Source organism: Girardinichthys multiradiatus, chromosome 3, assembly GCF_021462225.1.
Source record: "Girardinichthys multiradiatus isolate DD_20200921_A chromosome 3, DD_fGirMul_XY1, whole genome shotgun sequence".
NCBI classification, from domain to species: domain Eukaryota; kingdom Metazoa; phylum Chordata; class Actinopteri; order Cyprinodontiformes; family Goodeidae; genus Girardinichthys; species Girardinichthys multiradiatus.
In genome coordinates, this window is record NC_061796.1 from 34,833,924 (window position 1) to 34,856,494 (window position 22,571).

The window sequence follows — 22,571 nt, forward strand, 5'->3', positions numbered from 1 at the left end:
CATTAAAAGGGTCTCTAAACGAGCTATGAACCTAATCATCTGAATCAACGAGTTAACTCTAAACACCTGCAAAAGATTCCTGAGGCCTTTAAAACTCCCAGCCTGGTTCATCACTCAAAACCCCAATCATGGGTAAGACTGCCGACCTGACTGCTGTCCAGAAGGCCACTATTGACACCCTCAAGCAAGAGGGTAAGACACAGAAATAAATTTCTGAACGAATAGGCTGTTCCCAGAGTGCTGTATCAAGGCACCTCAGTGGGAAGTCTGTGGGAAGGAAAAAGTGTGGCAGAAAACGCTGCACAACGAGAAGAGGTGACCGGACCCTGAGGAAGATTGTGGAGAAGGGCCGATTCCAGACCTTGGAGGACCTGCGGAAGCAGTGGACTGAGTCTGGAGTGGAAACATCTGGAGCCACCGTGCACAGGCGTGTGCAGGAAATGGGCTACAGGTGCCGCATTCCCCAGGTCAAGCCACTTTTGAACCAGAAACAGCGGCAGAAGCGTCTGACCTGGGCTACAGAGAAGCAGCACTGGACTGTTGCTCAGTGGTTCAAAGTACTTTTTTCGGATGAAAGCAAATTCTACATGTCATTCGGAAATCAAGGTGCCAGAGTCTGGAGGAAGACTGGGGAGAAGGAAATGCCAAAATGCCAGAAGTCCAGTGTCAAGTACCCACAGTCAGTGATGGTCTGGGGTGCCGTGTCAGCTGCTGGTGTTGGTCCACTGTGTTTTATCAAGGGCAGGGTCAATGCAGATAGCTATCAGGAGATTTTGAAGCACTTCATGCTTCCATCTGCTGAAAAGCTTTATGGAGATGAAGATTTCATTTTTCAGCACGACCTGGCACCTGCTAACAGTGCCAAAACCACTGGTAAATGGTTTACTGACCATGGTATCACTGTGCTCAATTGGCCTGCCAACTCTCCTGACCTGAACCCCATAGAGAATCTGTGGGATATTGTGAAGAGAACGTTGAGAGACTCAAGACCCAACACTCTGGATGAGCTAAAGGTCGCTATTGAAGCATCCTGGGCCTCCATAAGACCGCAGCAGTGCCACAGGCTGATTGCCTCCATGCCACGCCGCATTGAAGCAGTCATTTCTGCAAAAGTATTCCAGACCAAGTATTGAGTGCATAACTGTACATGATTATTTGAAGGTTGACGTTTTTTGTATTAAAAACACTTTTCTTTTATTGGTCGGATGAAATATGCTAATTTTGTGAGATAGGAATTTTGGGTTTTCATGAGCTGTATGCCAAAATCATCCGTATTAAGACAATAAAAGACCTGAAATATTTCAGTTAGTGTGCAATGAATCTAAAATATATGAATGTTAAATTTTCATCATGACATTATGGAAAATAATTAACTTTATCACAATATGCTAATATTTTGAGAAGGACCTGTAAATATGGAGTAGAAAGAAAAAAGTAAACTGTTTTCAAAACTTTTTGAAAACCAAAATAAAACTGTGGTGTGCAGATGTATTCGTCTGCCTTTACTCTGATACCCTTAAATAAAATCCAGTCCTACCAAGTCACTCTACAAGTTCCCTTAATAGTAAATACGGTCAATTTGGTTGTATTTAACTTTAGTTTACATAGTTTCTTTTGTGAAGGCCTCAGAGATTTGTTAGCGAGCTTTAGCGAACAAAGAATGACAAAGATCAAAGAACACACCTGTCAGGTCAGGAATAAATAAATAATTTGGGGAGGTGTAAAGCAGGATTAGGTAATAAAACAATATCCCAAGCTTTTAGCATCTCACAGAGGGCTTGTTAATCCACCATCCAGGAGTGAAAAGAGAATGGCACAATTGCAAACCAGGATCGCTGCAGTGCTTCGAGCTTTGGCAGCTTCCACGCATTAGTTGGGGGAATCTGTTGATAGGGCAACTGTTTGCCGTGCTCTCCATAATCTTGGATCGTATGGAAAGTACCAAGAAAAAAGCCATTGGGTGATTGGCAAGCCATGTAGGGGAAACGGTAAATATGTGGAAGAGGTTGATCTGGTTAGATGAGACCAAAAAGCGTAATTTTGGTCTAAAAACAATGGGCATAGCTCTGAACACATCATATCCACAGCAAAACATAATGATGGCAGCATCCCCTGTGGGGAAAAGGTTTTGAAGCAGGGATGGGAAGGCTGGTTTGAATTGATATTAAGGTGTGTTTGGTGCTTAATACAGGGTCATATAGGAAAAAACCTGTTGAAGGCCGCAAAATACTCGAGACGGGCTGAGGTTCAACTTTCATCAGGACAACAAAAAACAGTCAAAGCTACAGCTAAATGGTTAATGTCAAAGCATCTGTGACAACCAATTTCACAAGGAAGAATGGTTAAAAAATGTCACTGTGTAGGTGTTGAAACCTATACATACCTCAAACGAGTAGCAGTGAGTAAGAGGAGGTTACATGCCTTACTTTTCAGATTTTCATTTAACAATATTTTAAACCCTTCTTCCTTTTCCTTTGCAATTGTGCACCACTTTGTATTGGTCTATCTCATAACATTCCAATAAATAATACTGAAGGTGAATATACACGTTAGAATGTAAAATGTATTGTTAAACCCATATTTTTTTTTACCAACGTGGAGTGAACGCCATAATCAAGTTATCTTTTTCGATAAGCCAGAAACCACTGACACAGCGCCCCCTGGGGCGCAGGTCAGATTTTCCCCATTTCGCTTCCTGCCTCTTTAACAAGTGGGAGGTGCCTGGAACCACATGACACGTTCCCATCCAATGACAAACGTCGAAATAGAAAACTGGTTAGAACCGGTTTCGTTCTTATATTTCACTGTATAAACTACAAAAACATTCGTTTCTATTATACATTCGCCATTTTACACTGAGACTGCACGGTCGACGTGTGACATCTCTTCGATAAAAGCTTGTTTTTGCAGCTGTATTTTTTCAGCATTCTTTTGACTTCCAGCCAATACCATGGGAAAAGCAAAGGTAGGATTTTTATTTTTAATTTACATAGTTTTTTTCAGTCTTCTTGACGGATTCGTGTCGGTGTCTTGAAGTTAACGTTGGGCTGCATTTATTTTTTCTGCATCACAGGAACGTCATCATCTCTAGCAAACGTTATAGCAATGGCGGACGGGCAGCAGAGACCTGTTCAAGCATCGTCTTAGTCGTCGAAAATTAAAGCCATGGTCCTCGACAAATGCTTAAAATATTCACGAACTTATTTAAAACCACACATAGCGCAGATATAATCGATTTTACGTGCAATCAGGCTTGGACTAAAATCTCCCCTGACATTGGGCTGATTAATTCCTGTCATCGTCTCTTTTCCCTCTCTGTGGCAGTAGGCTGGGCAAAAAATTGACAGGTTGCACCCAAAAAAACAACTTTTCATGTTCCGAGTTAAAGTCTTATTCCGCAATCACGACGGCAATAGCGAAAAGGGTCGATATTTATTAGTAAAAACATGAATTTTGGGCGGTTGTTTTAGATTTAAAATGCTTTTGAGCGTTTGCAACCTGCAAATTTGAGAAGGGAGTGGGGGAGGGTAGGTGAAAATGATCAATTTTCCACTGTTTTGAATGAGAAAAAATACAATTTTATCCTGCATATAGATTGAACACTTTAAAATTTCGTCCGTTAGTTAGATTTGATCATCTATGCTTGCACTTTAACAATTGCGCCTTTTTTATTAGACAATACGTATTAGTAATTTCTCCAAATGCAGCATAAAAAACGTACCAAATTAAATATTTTTAATAAACATTTTGTGTATTTATATATATATATATATATATAAATAAAATCGTCATAACTAGATGAAGTACTAAGAAACGCGGTTAACAACATAAACAGCCATGTGATTTGCTTTCAAGCTCCGTAGATTCGTTTTTTGCTTATATTTATTGTGTAGCTACAGATTAGTAAAGTAGTAATCTTATCAGTTTCCCCTTGCAGCTGTCTGTAGGCGCGCACTGATGCCAAACAAAGGAAGCTGTCAGGGCGCCAAAGCGCTGTCATGGTGACTGGACCGCCCAAATTTGAATTCAAAAATGCGCGGGAAGATTCTATGTGACTTTCAAGTTCAGCAGCTCTGTACAAGTTCAATGTGTGCTCTTAGATTTAAGATTTCTCTGATTGTTTTTTCTGATAATAAAATTTATGGAAACCTGGAATTTATACAGTTTTAAGATTATTTTGTTGTTCAAACGTTAATACTGTTTTTTTTTTTTGTTTCTTTTTCTCTACAGCAAACTGTCCCCCCTGAGGTATGTCACTTATAACTTATACTGCTTTATTTACGCTGATGAGCTTTTTATTAGTTTTATTATTATTATTTTGTTTTTCAAAAGCTATCTGACTCCTTTTATTTGTGTTTTATATGTAAATTAACTAAGGGTCTTTTATATACATACTCAAATATTTGTTCATTTGCTTATAGCAAAGAAGAACTTCCCCACGACTGGCACTGGTAAGATTTTATCTCTGATCGCTGTTGTACCACAATTATTATTTGTTGCCTTTCTAATAAAGCTTTTGCATAAATCACCTCGATTTGAAAGTATCAATATAGTAACAATTCATTTTTTATTTGACTATAAAGCAAACAACAGGAGCATTATGAAGTGTGACTGACTGTATTATAAAGTAGTTTGTCTTCCTTTATATCTAACAATGTTTTTTCTTCTGCAGAAACCGAAGGCAGCCTCAGTGGAGACTAAGAAAAAAGCTGCTCCAAAGGTAAGCAACTTCATAGAAGATAGTTTTACCGAAGAAAATAATGAAAGTGGGATTATTTTATAGAAGTTGTACAATTCTAATCTTTTGCTTCTTTTTTTGTAGAAGGCACCCAAAGCAAAGAAGGCCAAGCCAGCTGAGAATGGCAACACCAAGGCTGAGGTATGTTTCTGTTTTGAGAAATGGCTGTCTTAGAGGTTATTATTGCTACAAACATTATACATTTATTTGTTTGGTCAACATATAGATATTAATATGATCAACACGGTTTATTTTTAATTAAGTACCACTGTTAATTAGGTGTGTGTCTTTTGCTTAGAAGATATTAGCAGGTATACTTACTGATTTGGGTTGTAGACTCAGAGGTTGTAGATTCTTGTTTAACTGTACTGTAAAAAAAAAAAAAATCCTGTTTTTATTTTTTTGTCCTTCAGGAGCCAAAGGCTGAAGCCACCGAAGCCAAATAAATAATGGTTGAAGATGTGCTCACTCTGTGTACTTGGTGATTGTACAGTTTTAAATAAGTATTTTTTACCAAGTTTTATATTACAAATATGTCATTTATAGGTTTGTTCTGGGCTTGCACTCGGTGTAACAAGATTTTGTTTTCACATTCATATCCTTTTTTTTTTTTTAATCAACTTTTAAACAATTACCGTCCATATCTTGTAGGCGTGGCATTTTAGTTTGTCTAATCCGTTTTGTTTTTTGAAACTGCTGATGAATAGATACTTTAAAGTCGGGTTATGAATCTAATTTTAAACATAAGGCAGCTAAAATGTAGTAAAAACTTACAGGAGAATAGGAACTTTGCCTTTTATCTCCCTGTATTTTAATGTTTGACTAATAAAACAGTTGCTTACCAAAAGAATTCAAGTGATGTATGTCAACGTAAGATCTAGTCAGTTATAATGCCACATAAATTTAGTGTTATTAGGTCAAACGTTTGGTAGATCCCCAAAACACGTACCATGTAAATCTGGTCTTCTGATTGGGAAAAAAAAGTTAAGTTATGTTTTTGTAAGGGGAAGTGGATTTTTCTTTTTTTTTTCTGACTTCAGTGCTCGATCTAAATGTTCTTGAATAAAAAAACTTTAAAATGTTTGGTTTTCTTTGATGTGACTTAATCCACTTTAGTTGATCAACAGAATATTAAGAAAAACACAACTGAATTACATTTTGAAATGTTTTGCAAGTAAAATTTGTTTTTTTAATTAGTTTTTACAAGACTGCAGTGAGGAAGTATCCTTACCACCATAATTAAGAAGTTACAGCTATATACAGGTCCTTGTCAAAATATTAGCATATTATGATAAAGTTCATTATTTTCCATAATGTCATGATGAAAATTTAACATTCATATATTTTAGATTCATTGCACACTAACTGAAATATTTCAGGTCTTTTATTGTCTTAATACGGATGATTTTGGCATACAGCTCATGAAAACCCAAAATTCCTATCTCACAAAATTAGCATATTTCATCCGACCAATAAAAGAAAAGTTTTTTTAATACAAAAAACGTCAACCTTCAAATAATCATGTACAGTTATGTACTCAATACTTGGTCGGGAATCCTTTTGCAGAAATGACTGCTTCAATGCAGCGTGGCATGGAGGCAATCAGCTTGTGGCACTGCTGAGGTCTTATGGAGGCCCAGGATGCTTCGATAGCGGCCTTTAGCTCATCCAGAGTGTTGGGTCTTGAGTCTCTCAACGTTCTCTTCACAATATCCCACAGATTCTCTATGGGGTTCAGGTCAGGAGAGTTGGCAGGCCAATTGAGCACAGTGATACCATGGTCAGTAAACCATTTACCAGTGGTTTTGGCACTGTGAGCAGGTGCCAGGTCGTGCTGAAAAATGAAATCTTCATCTCCATAAAGCTTTTCAGCAGATGGAAGCATGAAGTGCTCCAAAATCTCCTGATAGCTAGCTGCATTGACCCTGCCCTTGATAAAACACAGTGGACCAACACCAGCAGCTTACACGGCACCCCAGACCATCACTGACTGTGGGTACTTGACACTGGACTTCTGGCATTTTGGCATTTCCTTCTCCCCAGTCTTCCTCCAGACTCTGGCACCTTGATTTCCGAATGACATGCAGAATTTGCTTTCATCCGAAAAAAGTACTTTGGACCACTGAGCAACAGTCCAGTGCTGCTTCTCTGTAGCCCAGGTCAGGCGCTTCTGCCACTGTTTCTGGTTCAAAAGTGGCTTGACCTGGGGAATGCGGCACCTGTAGCCCATTTCCTGCACACGCCTGTGCACGGTGGCTCTGGATGTTTCTACTCCAGACTCAGTCCACTGCTTCCGCAGGTCCCCCAAGGTCTGGAATCGGCCCTTCTCCACAATCTTCCTCAGGGTCCGGTCACCTCTTCTCGTTGTGCAGCGTTTTCTGCCACACTTTTTCCTTCCCACAGACTTCCCACTGAGTTGCCTTGATACAGCACTCTGGGAACAGCCTATTCGTTCAGAAATTTCTTTCTGTGTCTTACCCTCTTGCTTGAGGGTGTCAATAGTGGCCTTCTGGACAGCAGTTAGGTCGGCAGTCTTACCCATGATTGGGGTTTGGAGTGATGAACCAGGCTGGGAGTTTTGAAGGCCTCAGGAATCTTTTGCAGGTGTTTAGAGTTAACTCGTTGATTCAGATGATTAGGTTCATAGCTCGTTTAGAGACCCTTTTAATGATATGCTAATTTTGTGAGATAGGAATTTTGGGTTTTCATGAGCTGTATGCCAAAATCATCTGTATTAAGACAATAAAAGACCTGAAACATTTCAGTTAGTGTACAATTAATCTAAAATATATGAATGTTAAATTTTCATCATCACATTATGGAAAATAATGAACTATCACAATATGCTAATATTTTGAGAAGGACCTGTATATATATGTATATATATGCTAATGCTTTACTGGATACTTTCATTTAGGAATATACCAGCAATTTCCGTATATTTCCAAAGTGTTTTGAGACTTTTTAAGTTGCCAACATTTATGGTTAAGCTGAACATAATTGATTCATATTATTTACATTTATAATTTTAAATTATAAATAACTTAAACAACTCTGGCCTGAAAGGTTAAAGAAACAAGTATAAATCTGGATGAAAACTATTGGTAACTGCAGTGGATTACTTCAGTGACAAAGTTTGCACTGTTTTGCAGCAAGAAGGTCCTAGGTAGAAATCCAAGCCTGTTTTTTTTTTTGCATGTTTCTTTCTATGTTCCTCCCCCAGTCCTTAAAGCACTACTTAATTGTCTAAATTGCCCTTAGGTATGAGTGTGTGCTTGCATGGTTATTTGTCCTTTATATCTCTCTTGCGACCAGTCCAGGGTGAACACCACCTCTCAGCCAATGACTGCTGGAGATTGGCATGACCCTGCAAGAATTAGAGGGTAGCAATAATCTATGGATGGATCTCAAACTTAAATATTAGGTGATCAGGTTGTGTTTGATATAACAATACTGTTTTAAAGGCAAAATAAAATAAGGTAACATTTATTTGGTAGGTTGATTCCAATTGTGTTTTCTATCCTAAAGTGATCTTGACAATTTGAATTCATTTAGTTGCAACTGAAACAGTCATATTGATTCTATGCATAAATGCAGATTAATACATTTGAAATCAAATTAGTTATGCAGGTTTTTCCTTCACCTTTGGATTTGGTGGTGCACTGTTGAAATCCTGAGTGTTGCTCTTGCCCCTTATCACCAGCGGGGGGCAGTGCCCCTCCACCTAAGACTGATGTTCTGTGTTCCTGCATAGGGATGCTTCTCTGTTGGCTTCTGCCAAGCTTGAAAGTCGGTAAAATATGATGCGTTTGTTGTTTGCAAACACTTGCTCCCACAGAACCAGGCATTTTTATTCTAGATATGTTGAATGATTCTGGTATTTTTTTTATTTTTGGGACCACTTGTTTGAGAAGTAAATGCTCCTAATAGTGCATCTTTTAATTATTTTAATACAAAATTCACACAAACAGATGATCTCCAAGGGGCAAGAGATCCATCTTTGTCAGTGTCTGCATCCTTTCTACACACCATTTGAGGTAACATGAGAGTTAAACTGTGCAGTATATACAGGGGTTGGACAATGAAACCGAAACACCTGGTTTTAGACCACAATAATTTATTAGTATGGTGTAGGGCCTCCTTTTGTGGCCGATACAGCGTCAATTCGTCTTGGGAATGACATATACAAGTCCTGCACAGTGGTCAGAGGAATTTTAAGCCATTCTTCTTGCAGGATAGTGGCCAGGTCACTACGTGATACTGGTGGAGGAAAACGTTTCCTGACTCGCTCCTCCAAAACACCCCAAAGTGGCTCAATAATATTTAGATCTGGTGACTGTGCAGGCCATGGGAGATGTTCAACTTCACTTTCATGTTCATCAAACCAATCTTTCACCAGTCTCGCTGTGTGTATTGGTGCATTGTCATCCTGATACACGGCACCGCCTTCAGGATACAATGTTTGAACCATTGGATGCACATGGTCCTCAAGAATGGTTCGGTAGTCCTTGGCAGTGACGCGCCCATCTAGCACAAGTATTGGGCCAAGGGAATGCCATGATATGGCAGCCCAAACCATCACTGATCCACCCCCATGCTTCACTTTGGGCATGCAACAGTCTGGGTGGTACGCATCTTTGGGGCTTCTCCACACCGTAACTCTCCCGGATGTGGGGAAAACAGTAAAGGTGGACTCATCAGAGAACAATACACGTTTCACATTGTCCACAGCCCAGGATTTGCTCTCCTTGCACCACTGAAACCAACATTTGGCATTGGCATGAGTGACCAAAGGTTTGACTATAGCAGACTGGCCGTGTATATTGACCCTGTGGAGCTCCCGACGGACAGTTCTGGTGGAAACAGGAGAGTTGAGGTGCACAATTAATTCTGCCGTGATTTGGGCAGCCGTGGTTTTATGTTTTATGTTGGATGTGGTTCATCCTTCTTGGTGGTATGCTGACATTACCCTGGATACCGTGGCTCTTGATACATCACAAAGACTTGCTGTCTTGGTCACAGATGCGCCAGCAAGACGTGCACCAACAATTTGTCCTCTTTTGAACTCTGGTATGTCACCCATAATGTTGTGTGCATTTCAATATTTTGAGCAAAACTGTGCTCTTACCCTGCTAATTGAACCTTCACACTCTGCTCTTACTGGTGCAATGTGCAATCAATGAAGACTGGCTACCAGGCTGGTCCAATTTAGCCATGAAACCTCCCACACTAAAATGACAGGTGTTTCAATTTCATTGTCCAACCCCTGTATGTGACAGCATGGTTGCTGGAGAGCACATGAATCTGGAGACCTTAGCAACCCTGACGGTTCACTTCGAGTTTCTCTAAAGCGGTTTTTGTTATTGTAGTTAAAACCTTCTTGTTGAATGCTTGCATGTTTTTTTATTTCCATGAAGAAACTTAATTGTTCCCCCAGACGTAATGTTACTTTACCATCACGTACATTTAAAAACTGTCCATCATCTGTTCGTTACCTGATCAGTTTGAAGCTGCCTTTGGGAAGACCATCTCAAACCTCTGATCTAAAGCAGGACCATTTAATTTTTCTTCAGTTTGAGTTAGAATGTGTGAAATGTTAATTATTGTCAGCTCTATTACTGTAATAGTTTGCAATTGGGAGTTGGAATGAGCTGAAAGTAATTAGCTTGCATTTAGCCTAATTGCATGGCCTATAAAGTGTCCTCAAATTTAATTTGTCATAAACTGACACAAAAAAAGTGATGTTGCCATTTTCTTGCTTTTATCAAAATGTTTAACTTAAGCCATATTTCAGTGGCGAAACGTTGATTATCTGAGTGCATGCTCAGGCTTGTTTGATCAGCTCTCACAAAACAAACTAAAAAAAAAAAAAAAGAAAAAATTTGGAAAATCCACAATAAGTTAGAACAACAGTGACACCCAAGTCCGTCTTGTGTTTGGTGAGATTATATATCTATTTAATTTTGATAGGACACGTTCAAACCCAATAATCCTAAAACAGATCATCTAATTAGTGAATAGAGTCTGTGTTTAGTTTACTCCCAGTATAAATAGAGCTGTTGTGTGCAGACCTCACAGGTTTGTTAGAGAACATTAGAGAACAAACATGATCATTAAGGTCAGGGAACACAGCAGACAAGACAGGGATAAAGCTGTGGAGAAATTTGAATAGCAATAGCAAGTTGAATTTGCTGTTTGCCACATGCCATAGGGGGCACATAAAACGTGTGGAAGAAGGCAAGTTTGGTCAGATTCAACCAAAATACAATTTTGATGTGCAAAACATGACTGGTAGAAAATTAACACTACACATAACTATGAACACACCACCCCCATGTTGAAACCTGGTGGTGGCAGCATCATTCTGTGGGGATTCCTTTGTTCACCGAGGGGCAGGGAAGCTGGTCACAGTCTACTGGAAAATGAATGGAGCTGAATACAGGGCAGCCCTGGAAGAAAATCTGTTCGAGGTTTCCCTTCCAGCATGAAAACGACAATAAACATATAGTCAGAGCTACAATGGAGCGGTTTAAATCGAAACATTTGTGTGTCAAAGTCCAACACTAAATAAAATTGAGAATGTATAGCAAAACCTAAGGAATTATGTTAATAAACGCTCTCCATCCAACCTGACTGAGGCTGAGCTTTTTTGCAATAAAGACAAGCGAAAGTTATCAGTCTCATGGGAAGTTCAGTTTGCCACAAGCCAAAGGGTGACAGAGAGACTAACCAAAAGCAGCAGCTTTAATTGCAGCAAAAAGTGGTTCTACAAAGTTTCGGCTCAAGAGAGTTAAAAAAAAATCCCTGAAATAAAATGTATAACTTAACTTCCATTTTACTTTTAACTGCAGGTAAATTCATTCTAAGACAGAATATGGCCTAAATCTGTGCTTTTTGGTTTCCAAAGTTAAGACCGACTCTTTATATTGAATAAAACTCAGATAAAAATATAATTTGATGAGTTCCATGAAAACACAGAGTCAGCATTTTTGCACCACTTTTCACTCCATTAAACCTAAACACACCCTGGAGCGCCTGTTATCCATGTGCGGGTATTTCTTCCGCAATATTTCACACAAAGACTAAATGTTCCTGCACACGGAGGTCACAAACCAACTTTTAAAGAGGAAGAACCCATTTCTCCCACGCTGTGGGGGTCTGCGTGGGACCGTATGGACCGTGGCGTGTCTGAGCGCTCCTGGTGCCCCGCCTCTTTTGCTGCTGCCATACAACAAGTACATAACCGGCTTCCTATAAAGTCTTTAAAGGCGAACACAGTGTACCGTTCACCCAAACGAAGGCTGGCCCAGCCCACAGCTGACTCCTGCACACACACTCGGCCCCCGAACAGCTGCAGGTAAGCGCTCTGCTTTTGAGGGACAGGGAGGACAGTTAGGACGGAGACATGACTGATGAGTTTTCAGGACTCTGCAGCTCCCTGGTTAGTTTAAAACAGCTCAGTACGCATCCTGCTCTGCGCCAAAAGTTCGCCTGAACGTTTCATAAACGCGCTCTAATTTTTAACCACTGGGGTCTTTGGCTATTTAAACCCGATTTTAGATGCTTTTACAACTTTCTAACGTGAAAAAAGTCTGTTTTTTTTTTCCACGTAAGTCAAAGTTTGTGCGCTTAGGTGGTTTTAATTAATCCAGGTGAACTCAATTAAGATGAGTTCAGTTGGAAACAGATCAAATATGTGCAAATTTAAATGGCATGATGTTTTTCAAACAGCTGAATGTAGCTTTGTGGGAAAACAAATCTGACATGAAATCAGATTTTTCTTTTTTTTTTACAGTAAAGTTTAATTTGAAGTAAAGCAGAACGTATGATTTGTTTTTGCTCTGGACTTTCCAAAACAAGTTGTGCTTCGTTTTTGTCTATCAGTAGATCACCAAAAACTATTAAAAGCATTCAAATCTGAGAAATATTTATAGCAATAGAATAACTAAAATGTTTTCATACTTATTAAAGCTAACTTTAAAACTTTTTAGTCATAAATAGCTGGAATGTGAGTATGTTTTTCCAGTTGAAACTTTTCTGTCAGTATTTTTAGGACTTTTTTGAGTGTTGCATGTCTCTGCAATGTACACTTTGTACCCTTCCACGTAAGGAACTACTCTAGCTCGCTTGTTGTATGTTGTTGTAAATATGTTTTAGAAAAATGCAGAAAATATAATTTTTTTTTCCCCTTTAAAAGTTCCTTATAATTGAATCAGCGGCTGGAGTTACAAAGGTCAAAATCTTTGGTGACCCAATGCCTCCTTAAGTGTATTTAAACTTATGTGTGCTGGGTTTGAGAGTACTTTTTGATTAGCTTTAAACACTTTATTTGGCTCAGCTTCTCTCAGTTCTAAACTATGTAATTATGCATCAGCATTTTAACTGTTAGGGTACAAATTCCACGTTTGTGTTCTGTTTTATAGTCATAATTCCTTAATTTTGCTTCAATATGTTGGATAAAAATTATATTTTTACGAACATATACAATTTCATAGTGTCCCAATTTCCAGATCTTGTTGGATCTCTGCTTGCTTGAGTTCACCCCAAAGTATTTCTGCTATAATCCACATATGTTTTATGTTTAACATTTGTTTAACATTTGATTTTCTGATGACATAATTGAGATCATGACAATTGAAGGACTTGTTGCAGTTCAAATGACTTTGACTTAATTCAGCATGTTGTTTCTAAGTGTTTATGGTTCTATGGGTCTTTTTTGCAATAGTGGAACTGGAATTTAATTAGTTTGGTTTTTAAATGAACGTGAACAGGTATGATGGGTTTCTTAATCCCTGTTGGATCACTTCACAAGAGTTTGCACACATTGACAAATTGACCCTGACACACAGGAGCAACAATGGTGGCATGCCATAGTCATGACCATGGAGGATGTCCAGTCTGTAAGCTGCTCCCGTGGCGAGACAGGCAGATTAACGCCACTGATGTTACACTGAGGCTCTTTGTGTAGCAGGAGTTTTTTTTTTTACTTGGTCAGTGGTTCTGCTACGGTTGCAGATGGGTCCATCTTTCACATGGCTGCTTTCTGCAGGGGGTTGGGGGTGGGGAGCAGAAGGTGACACAACAAGGTGGGACCTAGACAGGACGAAGGGGCTATTGGTGAAATTCTATTGGTTGTTTGGTGAAAAGTACAGCGTGTACCCAGGAAATATTTATGAGCTTGATGGTTTGACGACTAGCTTCCAAGGCTCGTTAACAACCACAGGAGTTACACAGCTCACCCCGCTTTATTGTTTGGAAAGATATTCTTCTTATTGCCTCAGATTTGTCTACAACTTGAACATATGTTTACTTCTGAATCAAATATTTTTGTGAACCTTTACCCGCTTTGCCTCAGATCTATGACTGAACTTGTTTGCAGTTGAGAATTTTAGGGCGGCCACAGGTTGATTTACCGATGGGGAAATGCCCTCCAGTTTTCATGGTGTTCCCTAAACGCACCATGAATAGTTCACACGTTATTTACCTGGACTCTTGCCAACACATGGACTGGACCACTCCCTAACACTGACTCAGCCTTGCCTCTTACACAAGGTTCTTGACAATATAAATGCATTGCAAGTACCATCAGTAGTGTACAATACATGTTTGCAGGGGGAAACACCTGAAGCTAAACTGGCCTTGAAACAGGAAGGATCCATTACTGTCATGTTTTTTACTCCACTTTTTGACCCTACCATATGAACTGTTAGATCTGAAAATAGAGCTGCACAATATATATTGAATTCCAGTCGTCATCCCAATATCGATGGATGACATATTGCAATTGCGAAGGATTCCCTGGTTGCAGTATTTGGTAAATCCCAATTGATATCGGCCTCGCATTAAACAATCTTATTGCCGTTACATGTATTTGTAATATTGTGCAGCCAAAGCTGAAATCCAGACTCATCGTACCATGCATCATTTTTCCATCCTGTTAATATTCAGTTTTACTGAGCCTGTGCGATCTATTTTCAGCTCCAGTTTTCAGTTTTTAGGCTAGCATCTAGTTTGGTATTCTGCTGCTGTAGCCGATCTCCTTGGTTTGATGATTTGTGTGTTCAACATGGTATTTTTTGTATTTTGGTTGTAATGAATGAACCTCTTTCTTTTGTCTCAAAACCAGTCCACCCTCTCCCAGCTGTCATCAGCAAGGCAATATGTTCGCACAGCTCCCACTCACTGGTTCTTTAACTTTTTCAGACCCTTTTGTGAGAACCAGAGAGATGTTTCTGCTTGTAAATCATTCAAAGTTACCTAAATTCCCTTTCTTCCCCATTCTTAATCTTTCTTTTTTTTTTTTTTTTTACTTCTGTAAGGCATCATTACTGCATTTAGATGCTAAAAATGCATATAGTTGCTGAAAAATGAGTGTGGGTGTACCTAATCAAGTGGCCAGTGAGTGTATTTGCTTATTTGCTTTGTATGTAAACATGCTGGATGTTGCATAACTTAAACTCTCAGTCACAGAACTCCATTAACATGCTTGCTTTAACATTAATGCTGGTTTGGTCTATTCACTAAATGTTTGTAGTGTTTGGTTAAGGTGGCATCTTCTTTGGCTCATGCAGTTTTATAAAGATTCATACAGAGCTTTTCACTGTTAGAAATTCACCTGATGTTTTGTGTTAACTGCATTACGTCAGATCTTAGGGTTTTTAGAAGCGGGTCCAAGCCTCCTGGACCTCATGCAGAGAGCTCATGTTCCATGACATTAGGTAGAGTTTTGACTCTGGGGAACTAATCGCTCGGGGAGATGAAAATGTAGTTATGTAATCGACTATATGATTTCAAAAAAGTACCAAAAGCAGTTTTTACCCAGTTGTCGACAGCTGTGCATCAGCTAGATTCCTGACCCAAACTGAGATTAAATGTACACATCATGCTGGTTATATAACACAGTACACTGAAATACCAACCATAACAATGGACTTTCTAAGTGTTTTCCTTTTGCTATGTATTTCCTTTGTTCTACCAAAATGAGCATATAAAGTCTGACTCTTCTTATTTTGGAAAGAGGCAGCAGGCATGCGTTTTGGGAAATTGACTCGCTGAGAGTAATGAATTTGGACAGCGGTGTGTATGTGTTGCAGAAGTAGGCGTGGGTCGCAGGCGAGCCTGAAGATCTGGTTGGGTAAGAGCTGGGCCGTATAAAAAAGCAGAGCGCAGCGCAGAAGCTCTGTCTTTGGTTCAGGTTCATCACTGTTTGGCATCTGTTGGGAGTATTTCTGTTACTTTTTTCTTTCTCCGGTTTTTGCAGATGGTGAGAAATCCATCTGTTTTTATGATCAGCTCTTGACTTGAGAAGCAACTTTTCAAAGCTTGGAATCATTTCTTTTTTTCTGTAAGGGGTGTAACTCCACAGGTTGGTGTGTTACTGCTTCATGTGTCGCACGGTCTCTTATGTTATCCTGCTTAATTATTTCTGGAACATGCACCCTAGGTTTAACATAACTCTCTGGTATCAGTACCAACTTCTTTTTCCACAAGCCTTTGTACATTATTGTGTCTGGATGTTATTTCGGATGAGACCATCCCTTATGCTGTTTTTGCCACCAACCTATTTTCTTTTCCTTTAAAATCTTAAAGTTTGTGCCTCGCTCATAATTGGGCTGAAAACCATACCTTTGTCTTTCTTTTCTTGGTTTATTTGAACTGTTATTGTCCAGCTGCGTAAAGCAAAGCCACGTGATTGCGAAAATTCAGACTGTATTTATCTTAATGTGTGAAAAATTTTGAAGAGTCAATTCATGACGCAGCATGAATACAGGCTCTATTGCTCTGACCCAGTTCTTGTTCAAACATGATGATTTAATAACTCGGATCTGAGGGGAAGGCATGGGGTAGTGGATTAGGGGGCTTCCCGACTTTGAAATTGTGAAATGCACAGAGATTATGCCAATCGGAAAGAATTTCACAATATATTCTCTGAACCGCGATCATACATGTTCTGCACATATGTGCAGATCTGTGCCATGGCTGCAGGCGAAGGATGTTCCTTCCTCATGTTTTAGTCTATTTGCAAGCTAGCAAAAAAGCACTGCCCTCCTATTTTGGCAGGGATGGGAATTTAAAAGCTCTGTTGTACTTCTTTGTAAGTATTATTTATATGAAATCCATAGGCTACATTTACACTGTTCATTTCTTTTCTTTTTTTTTGACTGCAGGTCTTGAACCACCCCAGGGGTTCCCTGATCTATCCTTTCAGGAAACATGATTATAAGATTGGGGAGGCTCACACCAGGATACTTCCGCCTTCTCCAGGTATTTAGTACAAATATAAGGAAGAAATGGTATACGATTTTTCACAACATAATGACTTGAGTAAATGTACGGTGATTGCACTGTAATAACACAAATATTTAAAAGAAAGTGTTAACATAGTCTGATTGCTTTATTTCAAACAAAAAAGCATACTGATTATTAGACTTTCGATAATGTTTTGATTAATAGACATAAGCAAAAATATACAATAAACATCCATTAGGTTTTGTAGTTTTCAAGGATTTGTTGCTTATATTAGGTTTTGCTGCCTCAGTATACCCAGCTGATTTTAGCAGGGTTTTTAGTCTGCTTATATGCGCTTATGGTGGCTTCTTAACAGGTGTTGATTCTAGTCCGACCAACTGTATTTTAAAACAAGGTTAACTTGTCTGTGTTTGTTGGGGTAAGAAATATTTCATAACAGCCCAATTTGTCTTTCTCGTAAGTAAGGGAAAAGTGTTGTAGCCTCCTTTCAACCAGCTGACCAGCAGTGCATAGCAACCTGTTGGCAGGCTCACTGCAGTGTCTTGTCCTAAAGCAGTTGTTGGAGCCAGAATCTCCTTTCATGACATCATAAATAGTCTCATTTCCTTTGTTCCTCTTGTCATTGTGTTCCTCCATGGGGGCAGCATATGTCCATTGTGGTTTGGCTATTTTTCTCTAATTAGGCAACAAAGAACACATCTCGGGTGGCTTTAAGAAAACAAAGGAAAGTGACTGGCTTCTTAAATTATTTTTGACCCGGTAGTGAGGTTAAAATAATTTTCTAATGTACAAAAAGGCTGTTAGTTTACTGATTTCAGATGATTATATGGTTCAGTGAGCTCTTTGTTCAATATGTTTTCAGACCAATTTTACTACCAGTCTTCCTTTTAAAAAGACAAAAACTTTAGCCTTTTTGAGCAGGATTGAAACCTACAGCTATGGTTATATTTGCATAAAATATGTTCTTATTGACAAGAAATCATCTATAAAAATCTTACCTATTTGTAACAATTCTAACGGTGCAGTCTAACATTTTGATTAAAAAATGCTGGTCAGCCTAAATGAATACATAGATCTTTTTTAATCGTTTTGAACATCACTTATTAATTCCATAAGTGAAAATGAGTAAGGGCCTGATCTGTATGTTGAAAAGGGAAGGGCTATAAATGGAGGAAAAAATATGGAAGGCATATACTAGCTTTTTGATTGTTTTTAACATTAACATGTTTCTTTTCATACGCCTCTCGACATTGTTTCCCGTTTTAGGGAAGGATCATTTCAGAAAAACACATTTTTGAAATGCTTCAAATACATCCATCCATGTGTGTACTTGTTTATTTATAATATGAGAATTACTTTTTCTACTTGATTACTAAAATTAATTAACATTTCCATTTTAATTTGAGGTGTACCTGTAATACCATAAAGTTTTATATGTCCAACCAATAAGACTGCTGGGTCTTTTGGGGCAGAGTAGCACCTTGCTGAAATTTGACCTTATTCTCTTTCCTTTTCCGTCTCTGCAGAGGCAGGTCGCCGGCGAGGTACAGACGCAGCCGCAGGACCGCGCCGTGAACCAGATAGCCATGATGCTGGCCATCATGGGCCTGAGTCTGTCCTACTACAGTGCCAAACAGATGACAGAGAAGGTACATGTCCAGCCTGCACCCTGAAGAAGCTTGGTCATTATAAATTCTGAAGATGATGGATGAACCAGTGAGAATCAGAGGTGGAGGGAGGAAGCGAGACATGACGGTGTGTCTCTGGACATCACTTTTCTCACATCAGTCGCTGATTAAACCCATCCACTGACTTCCTGGGATTCTTCACATCACTGGCAGAACTTTTCAGGGTCAAAAAAAGTATTTTTTTTCTCCACACTTTCTGTTGCCGCAACCTTCACTGATTTTGGGGGATTTGCTTATTTGGGGTCATGGGGAGAACTGGCTTGGGTGTGTGGAAACCAACTTGCTGCCAAATGGGTCTGAGCAGTAGTCATTACAAAGGTGCATGCTTGCACGATGCCATCAGTGCTGGTCTGAGTTATAAAAAGGAGAAAATCCTTCACTGTGAAACAAGTTTTGTCCAAAAAGGGTTATATTTTCTGAATGCTCCTTTTTAAGGGAAGTCTGGCTGAGATGTACCTTCTAATGAAGTGATGGCAGACCCAGAACAGGGTTACAAGGGGATGACCTTTTAATCCGTAGACGTTTTTTGTTTGGTTTGTTTTTAGTTTCTCCTAACAGAATCTTGTAGAGCCTTCTGAATAGATCAGAAGCTATGATCTGTCGGATACATGTGAGCTGTGTCTGTCAGTGAATATTTGCACAAAACTAGCGAAACCTTTAAAATTGCTAAAGTGGATCTGCAAAGGGACTATGAATAACTCCACATTTAATGTGTGATTTCATTGTTTTAACAATCCACAATGTCGTCTTTGTGTGACTATGTTAAGAAAAGCCTTTCTTGCAGGATCTGCAGATGTTGATGCAATCGTGTAACTTTAGTGAAATGCATGTAAGTGTACAAACATTCGTCGCAATCTTCACAAGTCTTGTTCTTATTGATGAATGAATGTAACACTTTATTTTGTAATGATTTAATAAAGCTGTGAATATTTTAAGAGATTTTAAGCGGATGTTTGATAATGTTTCGTCTAAAGTGTGCTGGTGGAGTCTCGAGGCTGGCACATTGAGCTGCAGCGTGACATTATTTCCTGCATCTGAGAATCTGTGGCGTCATCTGCACGCAACAGGATGTGGTCGGCCCGATGCACGTGTTATGTCTCTTAAGTGAGACTGCCTTTTTATTTTTTCTTATACTGCTGGTGCCCCGTTTGCAAATGCAAGCCCAAATTTATAGAGAATTGCAAAAATGTGGTGTTGCACAGAGCATAAAGTGCTCTTCAGGATGAATATTGGGAAAGAAAACCAAAGTGTAAGGCAGATTTATGATGTCTTCCTGTTTTTGTTTTGAAGTCATGGAAGGATTTTTGATCACCTCAGAATATTAATGAAACCTCTAACACATGAACATAAAGCATTGAAATTCAACAGAGATTAGCGACGGCTGTACTGTATGTTCTCCCTTTTCTCTTGCAGGGCGTGGAGTTTTACCGTGTGTGCATGACTGCTTGAGGCTGATGTGATGCCCTGTGACAGTCTGAGTTCTCGTTGGGTGCCACGTGACCCCCTAACCCTCTGCCCACGCCACAAGCCCCTCCCTATCGCTCTCTATCTTGCATGTCACTGGGTGAAAATCTCAATTTGGCATCTACGTGATGCTAGCATGAGGACACAAGACCAAATGAAGAGCAACCATTGGTTGACCGTTCATGCGTCACAATATTTGACCTGGTTCTGTGTCGGAGAGACAAAAGGATGCAGATAAGGTCATTGGTTGGGAGTGTGGGTGGGATTAGCATGCATTTCGATTTTTAAAATTCGGGTTTTCATTTATATTTCTTAAATTTGCAAAACATAACGACGCGCTCAAGGTGAGAGGTTTTTGTAAATTTTTGGAAGGACAGAAGATTTGAATAAATAAATTTAACCCTTCAAAAGACTGAAGTTACCAAGCTTATTTTCAAACATTTACTGACCCAAGCTCCTTGACGAACATTATTAACTGGGGCATCAATAGGAGAGTTCTTGTTTCTCTACCTTGTGTGCGGGCTGTTTTATGTGGATAATGAATGCAAAGCTTATGAAGCACTGAATTTCATTCGTTGCTGATTTGAAATAAAGACTTCGTCATTCACCCATCTATGTATATGCAGTGTTAGTCAAAGTTTTTGGCACCGCTTGTGTAAAAAGTCTTATTTTGTCGTTTTTGAAAACATTTATTCAACAGGGCAACAATTGTTTCTCTTGCTGTTAATATGTTACACAACCCAACAACTGGAGAGCAGTCTTCTCCTGTTACATTATACAACGTTAGAGCACTCTTGACAATTCCTCTTTGTACAGTCTGTTTATCGATCAGTATTCTGGGTCCGCTATAATGTTCTCTTCTCTTTATCTCTCCTGCTATTTTAAAGGGTTAATGATGCCTTACACTCCAACAAGGCTGTCAGGGCCATTGATGGAGAAACAGACCCACAGCATTACAGATCCCCAACCATACTTAAATGTCATTTAGCAAACATTGAGGATTTGTTTCTTGCCAGACCCACCCGGAGTGTCTGTTGATAAAGCGTAATCTTAGAGATCATCTGATCAAAGCAGCCGTTCCCTTTGGAAGTTTCAGGAGAGTTTAGCAAACTCCATAGGTTTATGTTTTTAATGATAGGACAGAAAAGCTTTTTTTTTTTTTTTCCCTACGCACCACTCCTAAAATATTTTTGGGGATGATGATGGTGTCAAATGAAAGTTAGCAGGACTTGGTGACCCCTGTATGCTTCACTTTTTTTATTGCAGTTCCCTAGTAGTGACCTTTGGAGATTTTCTTTCACCTCACTCAGATTCCTGCTCACAGTGCACATTGGCAAGAAAAAAACCTGGGTCCTTGTTGTTTCTCACAATTCCTCTTGTTTTAAATATTTCACTTATGACTCTAACTCTAGATTTAATTCAGCATAGTAACTATTTTCAAACAGCCATTTTCTTACCTATGAATATCAACATGTGGTTTTCTTGAATGCTTTGTCCTATTGTCTTAAACATTTTGAACAGTGGTTAAAAGAAATGGGCCTCTGTGACATGTCATATTTTACCCTAAAGAAGCAAAATCGTGGATTATTTTTATGTGATCAACAAAAAATTTAAGTAGAAATTCTCCAAATTGCATAGTATTGTTATAGTTTTCTTCTTTTCTCACAGATACTTTTGATTTTCTTTTCATAAACATATTTGTTGTAAGATGTGCACTGACGACATATGGGTCAGATTAAAACATCCCCTGCTAGAGTCAGGCTTAGGAGACGGCAGCGTGCATGTGCCAGGCTTGAGCGTGTTACTGGATGGGGGTTGGGGGGGGTGGTCACTCTGGGTTAGTTTCCACTTGGGGATCCGCTGCTGTTAAACATGCAGACTGTAGAGAACACAGTGTCTCCAAATTCCTAAACATTCCCACCCAGCGGCGCAATCAGCAGCATCCATTTGTATCTGCTAACATCAAGCCAATCAAATAATAAAGATCTATTTAAAATAATCTTCACTTTAAAACGTTGCTTTTTTTAAAATTAAAAATAAATAAGTTGTGCTCTTCAGTCTGCTATGCAGTGATGTAGAGCAGCATGTTTTATCTCTTAATTTGTTTTTTCTTTCCTCTCTATGGCTTTCATTTTGTTGGGATTAACCACAAAGCTGCTTATCTCCTGAAGCTAAGAGCATTTTTCCCAACAGAGTTTGTTTTTTTCTCCTAATAGCTTCTGACGTCATCCAGCCTGTATTAAATTAATAATTAAAATCTACAATAACCAGATTTGCAATTAGAGCAGTCAAGGTAAACTAAAAATGATTTTCACTACAACTATTTCTGGGGATTTCCCATTACTATTAGCCACAGTGAAACCAATACCGATCAAATACCTCAAACTACACATTAGGTCTGATTCTATTAACCACACATGTAACTATATACT

The 22,571-nt window shown here is 39.1% G+C and overlaps 2 long non-coding RNA genes across 2 annotated transcripts; both read left to right on the top strand.

Moving 5' to 3' along the window:
- The first annotated feature begins 2,784 nt into the window (after positions 1–2,784).
- Positions 2,785–5,819, top strand: LOC124863081. Its single transcript, XR_007037057.1, has 6 exons — positions 2,785–2,965; positions 4,231–4,248; positions 4,422–4,451; positions 4,673–4,720; positions 4,823–4,879; positions 5,152–5,819. It is a non-coding gene; the product is annotated as an uncharacterized LOC124863081 (long non-coding RNA).
- A 12,845-nt stretch (positions 5,820–18,664) lies between these two features.
- LOC124865292 lies at positions 18,665–20,754 on the top strand. The gene is made up of 2 exons (XR_007037536.1): positions 18,665–19,779; positions 20,089–20,754. It is a non-coding gene; the product is annotated as an uncharacterized LOC124865292 (long non-coding RNA).
- Positions 20,755–22,571: the final 1,817 nt, after the last annotated feature.